Source organism: Cupressus sempervirens, chromosome 5 (genome assembly GCF_028749045.1).
Source record: "Cupressus sempervirens isolate cs-2001-9-10 chromosome 5, ASM2874904v1, whole genome shotgun sequence".
In the NCBI taxonomy this organism is placed as follows: Eukaryota; Viridiplantae; Streptophyta; class Pinopsida; order Cupressales; family Cupressaceae; genus Cupressus; species Cupressus sempervirens.
In genome coordinates, this window is record NC_143122.1 from 240,719,865 (window position 1) to 240,737,684 (window position 17,820).

Consider the following 17,820-nt stretch of genomic DNA (forward strand, 5'->3'; position numbering starts at 1 on the left):
TATGTACTGCATACTTTCATTTTCCAATCATTGATCTATATGTGGTCTAATCTACCTCTTTAAAATCATCATTTTTGGAAAGCTTATGTCCAATAGAGATAGGGGTTCCAACTGGTCTTGAATCTCCCTTTCCAAATTTATTTAGTATCTCCTTAATATATTTAGATTGAGTAATGTAGATACCATCTTCCTTCTACTGAATCTGTAATCCAACAAAGAATTTTATCTCTCCAAACATAGACATCTCAAATTCCTTACTCATTTCTTCTGAAAATGCTTTGCACAAGTCATCATTTCCTGTGAATAAAGTGTCATCAACAAATATTTCTACCAACACAATCTTCTTGTCTAGTCCCTACTATTATCATTTGTTCTTTGAAAACCAATCTGTATCAAGTAGTTGTGAAGTTTTTCATACCAAGCTCTGGAAGCTTTCTTGAGACCATATAATGCCTTGTGTAATTTGCAAACCATGTCCCTTTTGCTAGGATCTACAAAACCTTTTGGTTATTCAATGAAGACTTCCTCATCAAGAATTTCATTCAAGAATGCAGATTTTACATCCATTTGATAAACTTTAAATCCTCTGTGAGCTCCATATTTTAGTAAAGTTATAACACCTTCTAATCTTGCAACAAGAGCAAAAGTTTCACCATAATCAATACCTTCTTCTTGAGAATAGCCTTTATATACCAACCTTTCTTTGTTTCTAGATACTTTTGCCTATTCATTCAGCTTGTTTGTAAACATCCACTTTGTGCCAATTACATTTTTATCCATGGGTCTAGGAACAAGAGTCTACGTTTTGTTCTTCTCTATTTATTCTATTTTTTTATTCATTGCTTCAATCCAACTTTCATTTTCCAAAGCATCTTTAACATTTCTAGGTTTAAATTCAACAAGTAAACATGCATCTTTTAGTTTTCCTATTGTCATTGTTCCATTTGATTTGTCTCCAATGATCTAATCAGGTGCATGATGCCTTTTGACATATCTTGCTAAAATAGGTTCTTTGGATTTATTCATTTCATTATGAACTTTAGTGTCAAGATTGAGTCCTATTGTCTGTGACTCAAGTCCATCAGACTCAGATTGCTCTTAAAGTAGCTTGGTAGCTTCTGACTATGACTTGGGATGCATCGTCTACAACTCGATAGTTGTTGGAGATTTTTGAGACTCAAGAGATGAAGCTTCCTTTCCTTCAAATAGATTTGGCAGGGTATCAAGTTCATAGTAAAAAAATCTTTTGTAATCCTTTGGCTCTCTATTGCTTTCTCCTTCACTCTTTTCTACAAACTCATTAATTCTCACATGTACACTTTCTATGATTTTATGAGTAGACAAATTCAAACATTTGTATGCCTTACTTCTGCAGGAGTATCCTAAAAATATACCGTCATCACCTTTGACATCAATTTTGCTTTTTCTAGATTCTTTCAAGATATAACATCTTCTACCAAATACCTTAAAATAACTTACATTATGTTTGTAGCTATACCATAGTTCATAAGGAGTTTGGTTTGATTCTTTCTTTAGTTGTACTCTATTCAAGGTATGAATTGCAGTGCTAATTTCTTCCTTCTAGTATTTGATTGCAACATTCTTTTCTATCATTAAATTTTTTGCACAATCCATGATGGATCTATTTCTTCTTTCTACTATACCATTCTGCTCTAGTGTACCAAGGCCTGATACTTGCCTTTTAATTCCTTTTTCAATGTAGAATTCATTGGAGATGAATTCACCACCTCTGTCTGATCTCAAGCATTTTAACTTCTTTCCAAATTCTTTTTCTACTCTTTCCAGATGCCACTTGAATTTTTGAAAAGCTTCTAATTTTTCTTTTAAATACATTACAGTCATGATTCTAAAATAATCATCAACAAAAGAATGAAAAACTTTTCTCCACTGTAACTTTATATTCCAATAGGTCCACATAAGTCTATATGCACAAGCTCTAAGACTTCTCCAGAATGATAATTTTTGCTTTTGAAACTAGTCTTTCCCATCTTAGCAATTTGGCAATTTTTGCATATACCCATATCAGGTTTCTTCAAACTAGGAATACCTCTTACTCTTTCGTGTTTTCTTATCTTAACCATATTACTAAAGTTTACATGACATAATCTTTTGTGCCATAACTAGCTTATTTCTACTTGAGCAATAAAACATGAACTTTCACTAAGATCAAGATAAAATATGTTACCTTTTATTTGCTTTCTAGATCCAACTAGATTTCCTTTTTCCATACAGCATTTTGGCCTTCCCATTCATAAATTCTACCTTGAATCTAATGTTATTCAACTATGCCACACTCAGTAGATTATGCTTTAGTCCTTCAACCCAATAAGAATTATCACATACAAGTTCATTGGTTAATGAGATACAACCTTTTCCTTTTATGCAATGAGATTCATTAATTCCAAATCTTATACTACCTCCATCTTAATGTTCCATGTGTTCAAACTTTGTTTTATCTCTAATCATATGATGTGAGCAACCATTGTCAATAATCCATGTATCATTTTTGCTAACATGAGAGATAAGTGACATCTTATCTCCTTCTTCATCATATTCATCTTTTACAGCAATATATACCATTTCATCTTCACTGTTGTTAGGATCTTTAGCCCTAAAACAAGATTTTTTACCTTTTTCCTTGTAGCTCTTGAATTCCTTCTTGCCTTTGTACTTATTACTTTTCTTCTCATCCTTTTTTTCTTTTTTTGGACACCAAGATAATTTATGGCCAACTTCTTCACAAGAAAAATAGATTAGAGGAGTCTTACCTTTGTACTTTCCTCTACCTTTGGAGTATTTCTTTGCAAGTAGGGCTTCAACAATTTCAAGATCATTGTCAGAAATTTCTTCCATTTCTTGTTCACTTCCTGATTGATTAGCCTTTGATTTCTTGCTCTTTTCTTTGAGTGAGAGTTTGGCTTCAAATACAGACTCAATATTTTTGGAATTAGGAATATAGTTATTATAGTTATCCAACTCAAAAGCTATCAATCTTCCAACTAGAGCATCCAAAGTTATTTTGTTATTTGGATCGCATCTCATTTCTTGAATAGTTGATACTCTAATTGCATAAATAACAAGAAGGGTTTTGAGTACCTTTCTTCCAAATGTTTTGTCATCAATGTCTCCTCCAGATGCTTTGATTACCCTCACACTTGCTTTAATTCTCTCCACATATTTTGCAATGTTTTCATCTTCTCTCATTTTCATCTGATCAAATTGACCTCTAAAACTTTTTGTTTTGGCTCTTCTTACATTGTCATCTCCTCCATAGATGTATTTTAGTTTGGTCCACATTGCATGAGTTGTCTTACAGTCTTTTACCTCATCAAATTCAGCATAACTAAGAGTAGATGCAACATCAATTAGCATGATGTTGTGATTCTTCTTTTAAGAAATGTCTTCTACTAATAATGTTCTGGTAGGAGTTTTGTATTCAACATCAAGATATTTACAACCTAAATCACTGATAGTTACCAAATTTAATCTCATAAGCCCTTCCCATGCTACAAAGTTGTCTCTATTCAATTTGGGAATCTCTCTTCTGTAAGACATCCTGGTCTTTAGCTTAGGTCCTTGAAACCTTCTCTGCAAGCACCAAAAGCTTGGATACCAAATTTTGAAAATATAAGAGGATTAACTAAGAGGTGAGGGGTGAATTAGTTACTATGAAAATTAAATCCTAGATCTCTTAGATGATTGAACAAAACAATAAAGTCTAAAAGCTAAACTTTGTTGATGCTTTCCAAACACACAAAGATGTTGTAACTCAGTAAACACTAAGAATGCTCGTAATTACTTAACATACAAATCTTAAGATGTTATCTATGATTACTTATTACTTTAACTTAGTTGCAAACATAGAAAATAAATAGCACGAACACATTTGACACCAAGAGTTAACGTGAAAACCCAATTTGGGAAAAAAACACCAATTGAAACTAGTTACTATTTTCACTCTTTTGAAGTGAGCCCTGTTAGGATCCAACCCTATTAAAGGTTATAAAACACATTGTTAGGTGTGACCCTGTTAAAGGATTTAATCAGCTTGTTAGGAGTGGCCTTGTTAGAGGTCTTTAGACAGTTCAATAGAACTGCCACCTTGTTAGAGGATTAGCAACTTGTAGCCAACTTTTCAGCTTCACAAGGATATCCTAATTATCCTTCTAATTCACTTTCTCTTTTCATCATTAGATCTTCAAAATCTTCCATGAATTCACATTCTCACACATACTCTAATTCTTGGTTTGGCCTTTTATTTATATCTTTCATATTGTCAAGTCGGCTCAAATACAACTTAGAATAATTAATATTCATCTTCTCGGTTAGCTAGAACCATCAAATAAATCAATTGAACTCAATATGCCAAAATAAGAAAATCATTTGTTAGTCGATCATGCTCGGTAGACACTAACTCAGAAATGATTTTCTTGTATTAACCAACTGGAACTTGGTTAACACTACATACTAGTAAAGTTCCTTTGATAACTAAGTGAGCTTAGTTAACACTGGTTCTGTCCAACATTTCCTTCCTTAACCAGGTGAGCTCGGTTAACACTCATCTTCTATAGACTTTGCTTTGATGCCCAAGTGAACTCAGTAGACACTTCTTTCTGAACTACGAAAACTTTGTATTGCTCGGTAGCCACATAAAACTATCTTCAATTCCCAAGTAAGCTTGGCATACACTAATTGGAAATGATATGACATTTTGTGTAACATCAAAGACAATACACAATTGATCAATTGTATTCAGTAGTATGTATGTATATACATATGTATGTGTTATATGTTTGTGTGTGTGTGTGTGTGTGTGTGTGTGTGTGTGTGTGTGTGTACATATATATACAAAGAGATCTTGGCACAAGAAGCTCGGGGTGAAATAGTCCTTTCCACCATAAAAAGGTCTTTGTTACTTTATCAAAATCAGGACTTAAACAAAGCCAATGATATAAAACTTGCTACCACTTTGGAAAAAATGTTGGCTCTAACATTACAACCACATGATAAATGGGAATATCACATGCCCAAGCCATGACTCGGTTAAATTGGTCTAGTTTTTTATTAGCTAGGTTGATTACAAATTCCTATAGAGTTGTCATCAGATTAGGTACAATAAAATGAACAATCAGTTGTTCACAGCTAGCAGGATCAAATACATTACTCCAAGGTGATAAAATTTCATATGTAGATGTATTACTTGAATGCCAAGCATGAAGCACATTCCCCAATTTATAACAAATGGTTTGATATAAAGGCTCCATACACTAGCCCAAGAATGGAAGCCAAGGATGTAACCATGCATGTATTAATACACTCTCCCTGTGAGGATCCCAAGTATCTACTATTGCAATTAATTTGGACATCACTATATGATCCATAATTTTATGAAAACTCCTCCCATGTCTCCAAAAAATGTAGCATAGGTTCAGGGTCCCTTGGCTCCCAAGAATTTGTAGCAGCTATTCTTACTATTGGAAGAATAACTTTAGTGAGGAGTTGAATGTAAGGAGTTGAAGAAGCAAGTTTTGCTTCTATGTAAATGTCATAATCATGAGGCTCATTTCCTTGCAGAAGCCTCTACCACAATGACATTACCTCTAGACAATAAAAAGGATTTTGAAGTGGTTCCTAACCTTGAAACACTCTTATAAGCATTTGATACCTGGGATCATCATAGGGAGACTATGTTGATACTTGAAATAGTCTTTTGAGCAAATGCAAATGCAATACATGACAAATTGCACAACTTGTAGTCCTCCCAATATTTGTACTATAAATTCTCAAAGACACTTGTAAGTGATTCAAATGTCATAGTACCTACCACAGCACTTTTTTGGATTCTATCCAATGCCTCATATAATATCCTTTATGTTGTCTAGTTGTTGTTTCTGTCATGTAGTCTCTTTCTAAAGGTGCTCCTTCTCCTTCCCCTTCTAAAGCCGCTCCTTCTCCTTCACTCCCATGCCTTAAATTTTGATTATCAAACTTTTGAATTGATGGAGGATGACACATTTTTAAGCCCCCAAATAATGAATTGATTGTGATAAACATTCTCTCTTAGGCAAAGAAAAAGTCTTAAGAAAATATGTAAATCTCTTGTACATACAGTCATCATTCTAAAATAATCATCAACAAAAAGAATGAAAAACTTTTCTCCACTATAACTTTATATTCCAATAGGTTCACATAAATCTATATGCATAAGCTCTATGACTTCTCCAAAATGATTATGTTTTCTTTTGAAACTAGTATTTTCCATCTTACCAATTTGACAATTTTTGCATATACCCATATCAAGTTTCTTCAAACTAGCAATACCTCTTACTCTTTCATATTTTCTTATCTTAACTAGATTACTAAAGTTTACATGACATAATCTTTTGTGACATAACTAGCTTTCTTCTACTTGAGCAATAAAACATGAACTTTCATTGAGATCAAGATAAAATAGGTTACCTTTTGTTTGCTTGCCAAATCCAACCAGATTTCCTTTTCCATCTAGCAGTTTGGCCTTCCGATTCATAAATTTTACCTTGAATCTAATGTTATTCAACTATGCCACACTCAGTAGATTATGCTTTAGTCATTCAACCCAATAAGCATTATCAGATACAAGTTCATTGGTTAATGAGGTACAACCTTTTCATTTTATGCAACGAGGTTCATTGATTCCAAATCTTATACTACCTCCATCATAATGTTCCATGTGTTCAAACTTTGTTTTATCTCTAGTCATATGATGTGAGCAGCCACTGTCAATGATCCATGTATCATTTTTGCTAATATGAGAGATAAGTGCCATCTTATCTCCTTCATCATCATATTCATCTTTTACAACGATATATACCATTTCATCTTCACTATTGTTAGAATCTTTAGCCCTAAAACAAGATTGTTTACCTTTTTCCTTGTAGCTCTTGAATTCCTTCATGCCTTTGTACTTATTACTTTTCTTCTCGTCCTTTTTTTCTTTGTTTGGACACCTAGCAGCAATATGACCAACTTCTTCACAAAAAAAATAGATTAGAGGAATCTTGCCTTTGTACTTTCCTCTACCTTTGGAGTATTTCTTTGCAAGTAGGGCTTCAACAATTTCAAGATCATTGTCAAAACTTTCTTTTGTTTCTTGTTCACTTCTTGATTGATTGGCCTTTGATTTCTTGCTCTTTTCTTTGAGTGAGATTTGTCTTCAAATATAAACTCAATGTTTTTGGAACTAGGAATATAGTTATCATAGTTATCCAACTCAAAAGCTATCAATCTTCCAACTAGAGCATCCAAAGTTATTTTGTTATTTGGATCACATCTCATTTATTAAATAGTTGATACTCTAAATGCATAAATAAAAAGAAGGGTTTTGAGTACTTTCTTACAAATTTTTTGTCATCAATGTCTCCTCCAAATGCTTTGATTACACTCACACTTGCTTTGATTCTCTCCACATATTTTGCAATGTTTTCATCTTCTCTCATTTTCATCTGATCAAATTAACCTCTAAGACTTTTTGCTTTGGCTCTTCTTACATTGTCATCTCCTCCATAGATGTATTTTAGGTTGATCTACATTGCATGAGTTGTTTTACAGTCTTTTACCTCATCAAATTAAGAATAACTAAGAGCAGATGAAATATCAATCAGCATGATGTTGTGATTCTTCTTTTTTGCAATGTCTTCTACTAATAATGTTCTGGTAGGAGTCTTGTATTCAACATCAAGATATTTACAACCTGAATCACTGATAATCACCAAATGTAATCTCATAAGTCCTTGTCATGCTGCAAAGTTGTCTCTATTCATTTTGGGAATCTCTCTTCTGTAAGACATCCTGATCTTTAGCTTAGGTCCTTGAAACCTTCTCTGCAAGCACCAAAAGCTTGGATAATAATTGTTGGAAATATAAGAGGATTAAATAAGAGGAGAGGGGTGAATTAGTTACTACAAAAAATAAATCCTAGATCTCTTATATGTTAGAAAAAAACAATAAACTCTAAAAGCTAAACTCTGTTGATGCTTGACAAACATGCAAAGATGTTGTAACTCAATAAACACTAAAAATGCTCATAATTACTTAACATAAAAATCTTAAGATGTTATCTGTGATTACTTATTACTTTAACTTAGTTTCAAACACAAAAAATAAATAGCATGAACACATTTGACACCAAGAGTTAACATGGAAACCCAATTTGGGAAAAAACATCAATTGAAACTAGTTACTATTTTCACTCTTCTGAAGTGAGCCCTGTTAGGAGCCAACACTATTAAAGGTTATAAAGCACATTGTTAGGTGTGACCCTGTTAAAGGATTTAATCACCCTATTAGGAGTGGCCTTGTTAGAGGTCTTTAGACAATTCAATAGAATTGCCAACTTGTTAGAGGATTGGCAACTTGTAGCCAACTTTTCAGCTTCACAAGGATATCCTAATTATCCTTCTAATTCAACTCCTCTTTTCATCATTAGATCTTCAAAATCTTCCATGCATTCACATTCTCACACACACTCTAATTATCAATTTGGCCTTTTATTTATATATTTCATATTGTCAAGTCGGTTCAAATACAACTTAGAATAATTAATATTCATCTTCTCAATTAGCTAGAACCATCAGATAAATCAATTGAACTCAATATGCCAAAATAATAAAATCCTTCATTAGTCCATCATGCTCTGTAGACACTAACTCATAAATGATTTTCCTATGTTAACCAACTGAAACTTGGTTAACACTACATACTAGCAAAGTTCCTTCAGTAACTGAGTGAGCTCGGTTAACACTCATCTTCTAGAGACTTTCCTTTGATGTCCGAGTGAACTCAGTAGACACTTCCTTCTAAACTAGGAAAACTTTGGATTGCTCGATAGCCACATAAAACTATCTTAAATTCTCAAGTGAACTTGGCACACACTGATTGGAAATGATATGACATTTTGTGTAACATCAAAGACAATACACAATTGATCAATTGTATTCAACAGTATGTATGTATATACATATGCATGTGTGTGTGTGTGTGTGTGTGTGTGTGTGTGTGTGTGTGTGTGTGTGTACATATATGTATATGTATATATATATATGTATATATATATATATGTATATATGTATATGTATATATATATATATGTATATATACATATATATATACATATACATATATACATAATATACATATATATATACATATATGTATATATGTATATGTATATATGTATATATATATATACATATATATATATACATATACATATATATATATACATATACATATGTATATGTATATATATATATGTATATATATATATACATATATACATATACATATATATATATATATATATATATATATATATATATATATATATATATATATATATGTATATGTATATACATATATATATACATACATATATAGATACATATATATACATACATATGTGTGTGCCTATGTACGTATATATACAAAGAGATCTTGGCACAAGAAGCTCGGGGTGAAATAGTCCTTTCCACCCTAAAAACATCTTTGTTACTTTATTAAATTCAAGACTTAAACAAAGCCAATGATATAAAACCTGCTGCCACTTTGGAAAAAATGTTTCCTCTAACATTACAACCACATGATAAATGGGAATATCACATGCCCAAGCCATATCTCAATTAAATTGGTCTAGTTTTTGATTAGCTAGGTTGATTACAAATTCCTATAGAACTGTCATCAGATTAGGTACAATAAAATGAACAATCAGTTGTTCACAGCTAGCAGGATCAAATACATTACTCTAAGGTGATAAAATTGCATATGCAGATGTATTACTTGAATGCCAAGCATGAAGCGCATTCCCCAATTTATAAGAAATGGTTCAATATAAAGGCTCCATACACTAGACTAACAATGGAAGCCAAGGATGTAACCATGCATGTATTGTTACACTCTCCCTATGAGGATCCCAAGTATCTACTATTGCAATTAATTTGGGCATCACTATATGATCCATAATTTTATGAAAACTCCTCCCATGTCTCCAAAAAATGTAGCATAGGTTCAGGGTCCCTTGGCTCCCAAGAATTTGTAGCAGCTATTCTTACTATTGGAAGAATAACTTTAGTGAGGAGTTGAATGTAAGGAGTTGAAGAAGCAAGTTTTGCTTCTATGTAAATGTCATAATCATGAGGCTCATTTCCTTGCAGAAGCCTCTACCACAATGACATTACAGGTCTAGACAATAAAAAGGATATTGAAGTGGTTCCCACCCTTGAAACACTCTTATAAGCATTTGATACTTGGGATCATCATAGGGAGACTATGATGATATTTGAAACAATCTTATAAGCAAATACAGATGCAATACATGACAAATTGCACAACTTGTAGTCCTCCCAATATTTATACTATAAATTCTCAAAGACACTTGTAAGTGATTCAAATTTCATAGTACCTACCACAACACTTTCTTGGATTCTATCCAGTGCCTCTCATAATACCCTCTATGTTGTCTAGTTGTTTCTGTCGTGCAGTCTCTTTCTAAAGGTGCTCCTTCTCCTTCTCCTTCTAAAGCTGCTCCTTCTCCTTCTCTCCCATGCCTTAAATTTTGATTATCAAACTTCTAAATGTATGGAGGATGACACATTTTTAAGCCCCCAAATAATGAATTGATTGTGATAAACATTCTCTCTCGGGCAAAGAAAAAGTCTTAAGAAAAGATGTAAAATTTTCTTGTAAAAGAGAAAGAATCCTCATGTAGAACAAATAATGCCTCACAAGAAATGATATCATGTTATTAACAAATATTGTTTTATTAATAAAAGTGGATCAACTTGGAAAGGAATAAGAGATTATGAAAAGGAAACCTTATTTCTCTAAGGGAGAGAAAAATAGAAAGTACTACACATTATGCCAAAGTGATATATCAATTGTAAATCAATAAAAAAATATTGGATTGTTAGGAAAGATAAAAATATGGTAATATTATGCTTGTTCCCCAATTGTGAAGGTAACCTTGAAGAGACTGTTATGTTTCTCACAAAGAATGATTGCACCATAGGTTGTCATAACATGGAGTAACATAATATAAACATGATTGTCATTATAATGATTCCAAAAAAGGTGGAATTTGTTATTATTCTTCATTTTAATTGAATCACAATTAATGAATTTATCAATTTTGCACTGAACAAACCATGACATTCATTAGTTTTATGGCCACAAATTTGATGACACACACAAGTAGTATAGTTATCTCGGTTTGTCTTAGTTATTTTTACTATTTTTTTAAGGAAGATTAATTAAATCAATTTTGATAAGCTCAAATGCAATATTATCTTTTTGTAATGTAAATTTAGTACAAGAGCTTGCAGTTTGATTAGACTAAGGGGGAAGTTGGGAACTCAAACCTTCTTTAGAAAAGAAGGATTTAGGGTGCACATATTGTAAATCATGTTCATGAAGCTTGAACTTTGAAATAGGAGGACAATGCTCATTCTTAGGTAGAATTGGATTGAAATTTAAATAATCCCAATCAACATCCATACATGTGTCTAAATAAGAATTTGAGCTTCAAATTCTTGGATTTTGTTCTTGTTATGGAAGTTTGGTGTGAGCTCTACTGATCCCCAATCATCACCTTTAGGAGAAGATGGAATTTGAGGAGATCAATATTAGATATGGAGTCTATCATTGACATCAATAATATACATGAAATTATTTTGAATAAGTTTCACTTTGTTTTGAAGAGTAGAAAGGATAACCTAGATAACATGAAGCCAAGGTCTACCTAGAAGAAATGTTATATGTGAGAGCATTGGTTTGTGTTAGTTGGTATTTTGAGCCCCAACTTTGAGCTTGAAATTTTAGTTTTCCCAATGATTCTCCTCTGATCAATATGGAAAAGTTGTTTGAAAAATCATGTTTTATGAAGGCAATGTTTAGATTATTTGTCATAACAACGAACCAAAGGACTCATGTCACAAACTACAAGATCAAGTGAATAGTTTCAAATGGTACAAAGTGTTTTTGAAACAATTTGTACCCAGTGAGCTAATTAAAAGTGGTTCAAAAGTTTAGTGGGTCTTCTTTGAACAAGTTGCAAAAGATTTCATAACTATGTGAGACCCATTCTGGAAGCCTAATTTTAATGATTTAGAAATCGAAGATGGTTGTCGATTCAGGGTTTTAGATTTAAATTTCAACATTTGGGCTAGTTAATTCAAAGTTCATGTGCTTCAATTTCACATCTTTCATTCAAATAATATGATGGCATTAATAAAGTTATGGTTAATGTTAAAGATCAAATAAGCATGATTCAGTTGAGATGGTTTCCAAGTTCAAAGTTCCTGATGCACTATGTGAGAACCCAAAGTGAGCAAAGTATTTCAAAATAAAAATATAAGTGAATGTGTCATAATAGGAATACATTTATTTCTATATACCATGAAATCCTAAGATTGAAAAGCTGTCTAACATCTAAAGCACATCCCACAAATTCGGCCTCACAGAGCCTAAAGAGTTTCTATATGTATGAGGAGGCCATTGGTTCAAGTTTTTGAAATTTGTGTGAGCTATGTACAATAAGATTTGTGTAGGTTAATTAAAATGACCATGCACACTAACAGAGACTTCAAGGGGCCAGTTGGAGTCAAAGATCATGTTTTGTATGTCAATTTGAAGATAAGTGTCATGTGCCTGAGCCTCATCTCATGTCAACAATAAGGAAAAAGAATAAGGAGAGCCTATTGTTATGCCTAGGAATAGGGATGTCCATGGATGTATTTGAACTATTTGACAAGATGCAGATTGGAAGTGAGGCACAAGCTTCATATGTGTGTTTAACAGTGATCTCGACCCTCCATTAGATTGGCACTCATGCAGCTCAATAGCTCAAATATAATCGATAATTTGATCCCATTTTGTGATGATAATGTGGGGTGAAGACTCAAAAACAAGTGTCATATATGCAATGAATATGCATACTGGAAGATAATAAGAACTTTGGAGAGTCTCGATAGAGAAATGCATAGAGAGGTGATGGTGAAATATGTGATAATGGCATGATAATTGTTTGATAGAATATACAAGCCCACCAAGTATAGAAAGGAGAGAACATGGAGATGCTTTGTTCTACAAGGGATTAAGTCTAAGATTTCATATTGGAGATAGAACATTTCCCGTAAATGGGTTGATCAAATACTCAAACTCTATTAGAAGGCATGGGTGCTCCCTTTGTATTCACATCATAAGCCAAACTGGTTCATCATTATGCAAGTGGAACAGAGCCAAGGAATAGCCACAAAGTTTTTGAGTAAATGTCGACTAAAGATCTAAATGATGAGATAGGTAGAGCATGACAATATGGATTTCATGCCTTATTTTATGCTTAGGCTCAAGAGGATACACCTTTAGCATGATAGATGCACCGAAGCCATAGAATAAAGAGTAACCACTGAGTGTTTGACAAAGTGTTTTCCACAAGTTTGAAGATAATATGAATTATCATGCCCATGAGAGAAAATGATAGATAGGAACATGTGATTTGAGATGTGAATGAGAGACCCAACTACCTAAAGGAAATCATCCTGTAAAAATTTGAAACCTTGGGAGTGTATGTGATACATCGGATGGAAAGTTGCACTCTGGAATATAAATATGTGAATGAACCAATGAGGATACATGTAAACATCAAAGGAATCATGAAAATGACCCATAAAACCTACAATTATATAGACATATAAAGTTTGTGCAGAAGTAACAAAGTATTGATTGTTCTATGTAGAAGTTGGGTCAGATTGGAGATGTATTCTGATCTTTTGATGCTTATATTTTAATGAGGTCAATTTAAATAAGACTTGTAGGTCTGAGCCACTTCACCTTGAGCTCAATTATTTTCAATCACTAAATGTCCCTTCATAATCCCACATGATGGTCTCAAATAGAAGTCATTTTTTATTTCAATTCAAAGGAAGGAGTTATAGATGCAGGGTAACAATTTGCCTCTATACACCTGGAGATGCTATAAAAATAACACCTGGCCACTTCTTTCCAAGAAAATTAATTTAATCACTTTGAAAGGAGAAAATGTAGAGAAATTCGTAAGTCATCTCTCTCAAAAGAATATTATTTTAAATTGATGAATAATGTATTGTAGCCTTAATGTTATGAAACATTAGATCCAATGAAGTTTAAAAGGGGATACTTTAGAAATCGGTTATTTGAACTAAAAATGAACCATTAGAGTGGGGAAGCAAAAGATGAATGTCATCAGGGAAATATGGGAAAGTTTTAAAAAATCAATATGCCCAAGATTCAATTTTCTTAACTGAAAGTCAAGAATGAAGTTTATTTATTGCAAAAGATTGACAATATAGGGGTTCTAGTTTTCAGGCTCCTTTTTCTAACACTTTGTGCTATAGGAGAGGGGGTTTTTCTTCATTGTAGATTTAGTGCTTTAGGAGAAAATTAGGTTCCACTTTTCTAAAGAGGGTTTTCTTGGGGAAAAAGGGGAACAATTTTTATCAGTATTTTTTTCTTTATGTATTTACAGTTTCTTTTTTAATGTATATGGATGAACTTGGTTTTGGAGTATTATTATTCCAAATTGAAGTGTTGTTTAAGAAAGATTGAAATTGTTTATTCATTCAACTATTACATTATTATCGTGTTGATTGTGTTATATCTTCATAATTCCATCTCCTTGTTCATCAAGTAATTTCAAAAGTTGTAATTACATTTCTAGTTTTATTCCTCAAGTTCATAGTATGGTAAGGAATTATATGTCTTTACTTTGGTTGTGTAATGTTTTTGTGAAGTGAGTAATAGTTATTTGCCCCTATCCAAGAATAGTGAGGGTAGCCTTCACTTTTAGGTGAAAAGCATGTGTTAAACTCATTCATTGTATATCTAATCAAGCAGTTGTACCCTATAAAATTTAGAGGGCAGTGCAACATCTCATTGCAATTTGACCCAACTGTTGGTGATGTTTTTTCTTTGGGTTGATTTTGGGTTTGAAGAGTTAAACCAAGTGGTTTATTATGTGAAGATGAATCTATTTACCAAAATATTTTTGGTAACTCCATTGGGAAGTCGAATTGAAGATTGAGTGCTTAACAATTATTTCCTTAGTTTTATTATTATCTCTATGTGCAAGAGATTGTCGACTTTGTGTAAAGACCATGTGGAATATAAAGGCTATCAGAAGGACAAGGCCTAATCGATGTTTCATGGACCTCTATCAAATGGATGATAAAGTGTTACAAAAATTTGTGGACAACTTCAAAGAAAGTATTTCCTGAGCTATTAGGAATAATAAAAGCATGGAAAATGATCACACATCTTCTCTGTTGTGGAGAAACCATTGTGTTAGATATCACAAGTTGAAAGATTTGAAGGAATACAAGAGGAAAGTACAACAACTCAAAAAAGAATTGGAAGTTGTGGTGGAAGAAGTTCTAATGATTTCTTCTAACTATATTTCTTGTAACTATATAGTCATGAGTGATCAAGAAATTGGCATAAAGGAATAGCCTCAAAAGAGACCTACTGCTAATGAGATAAATTCTAAAAAAGACCTGATGCTCTAATATTTTTGGGATGCTTTCAGAGGAAGAATTTATTAAGCTAAAATGAACAAGTTAAACCCTACTAAAGACCGATGATTTTCCATGTTGTTGGAGTGTGTGTATGAAAGGTATAATAATGTCAAGAATTTTGGTCAAGAAATCTCTATTTCCACTGAGAGTTCAGGGAAAAATTAGAGATTAAAGAAGCAATGCCATTCAACACTTTGGATCCTAAAGAACAATTTTTTTTGACATAATTTGTAGAATCATCCATGATTTGAAATCTTAGTCAGTAGCAAGCTCAACAAGAAGAGTTCCATGTTAAAGAAGAACCTCATGTCATGGAAGGATTGTTGGTAAGTGACAATTAAGCGATGAAGACTCATGATTTTCCACTTTTATTTTTGCCTGATCAAGATTTTAATCCCATTTCAAAAGAGGAAGTTTCTTATGCTGAGTTTAATCCTATGGTCATTGAAAGTAACTTTGAAAATCCATTGCTTTTAACTATATGTCTTGAAGATAGTTCAATTTGTAACATGCATGAAGAAACTGTGAACTCTAATATTTCTTTTGTATGTCAAAGCAAGAATGAGGTTGATATGATAACAGTGAAAAATAAATTAAAGAGTATAGATGATGAGATTATTTGGAGCAATGTGAATGCATTATACTCTCCTATTGAGCATATTGAGGACTTTGAAATTAGGGATACTCCTCTCTTCATTCGTTGTGATCTGTGTGATAGTAATGAAGAAGAAAAAGATCATATTGGAAATTCTAGCAGTATGAACATACACTAGCAAAGCAAGGAAGCTACAACCATTCCAAAGCATGATAGCCAATTAGAAGCTCTCTCAATGAATAATCCATGGCTACTTGAGACAGCTGAAGATGGCATAGTGGGTGATGTCCAAAAGATCATCGAGGTGCATGGAAACCTATGTACGGTTGAGCTAAATGATGCCTTGAGCTTCATGCCTTCAGTTTCCAAATACAAGGATCTTGATGCTTTCTTTGTTAAGTTTAATGCCATTCATAATGTGATAATTGATGAACTGAAATTTAGAGTTTATGCATTTGATGAGAAGATTGAATACGAGGCTTTCTTGTTTGATCTCACCTCAACTCAAGAAAAGTGGTCTCATCGCTAGATGTTGGAGGCATTTTATTTTTAAAATGAAGTTGTTGTTGGACTTACAAGGGATGTGCTTTTAATAGGACTAATTATAGGATTTGGTTTAAATGCTTCTACAAGGCTCTTCGCCAATGCCTACCTCATCCATGGTTTAGTCTATTTTTCCCAAGAGAAGGATGTGATTGTTTGTGATACAAATTAATTCACTCAAAATGATGGAAATATATTGCAACCTAAAACTTATGATGAGTCATGGTTGTTTGGATATGACTATCACTTTACTAAGTTCCTATGCATGATTAATCATAATTCTTGCCACTTGGAACCTGCCTAACAAAGACGATATGGTGATCTTGCATTAAAATGCAACCGACTAACCCAAAAAGGCTCTTATTTCTCTCAAACCATTGATGAATTCATGTAAGTATTCCATGTCTCTAAGTGTTGTGGTAGGATATTCCTACCTATGTATATTTTGTAAAAATGCTCTTGCTCTACAAGTTTTTGTGGTACATAGTTTAGCTTTCCTTGTTTTCATTTTTTAATGCTTTGTATTTAATTTAGGAATTTGGGGTAGTTTATTTGTCTTTCTGTTTGTTTTGGTTATTGCCCTACTCTCCCTACAAGAAAACCCTCTTTCTTGTCGCGTTCTTTGACTTTGCTACCCAATGGACTAGGCACTTGACTTTTTACCAGAAATATTGGATTCTCTATGCATCTTCCATGCACATACTCCCCAATCAAATCTAATGTTAGTTGGTGTTTTGAACCCCAATTTTGAGCTTGGAAATTCATTTTTCCTAATGATTCTCCTCTAAACAATATTGAAAAGTGTTTTGCAAAATCATGTTTTGTGAAGGCAATATTTAGATTATTTCTCAGAATAGTGAACCAAAGGACTCATGTGCATAAGTGAAAGATCAAGAAAATAGTTTCAAATGGTACAAAGTGTTTTTGAAACACTTTGTAACCGTTGAAATAATTACAAGTGATTCAAAAGTTCAGTGGGTCTACTTCGAACTAGTTGCAAAAGATTCCTAAACTTTGCGAGACCCATTTTGGAAGCTTATTTTTAATAATTCAGAAGTTGAAGATGGCTGCCAAGTCAGCCAG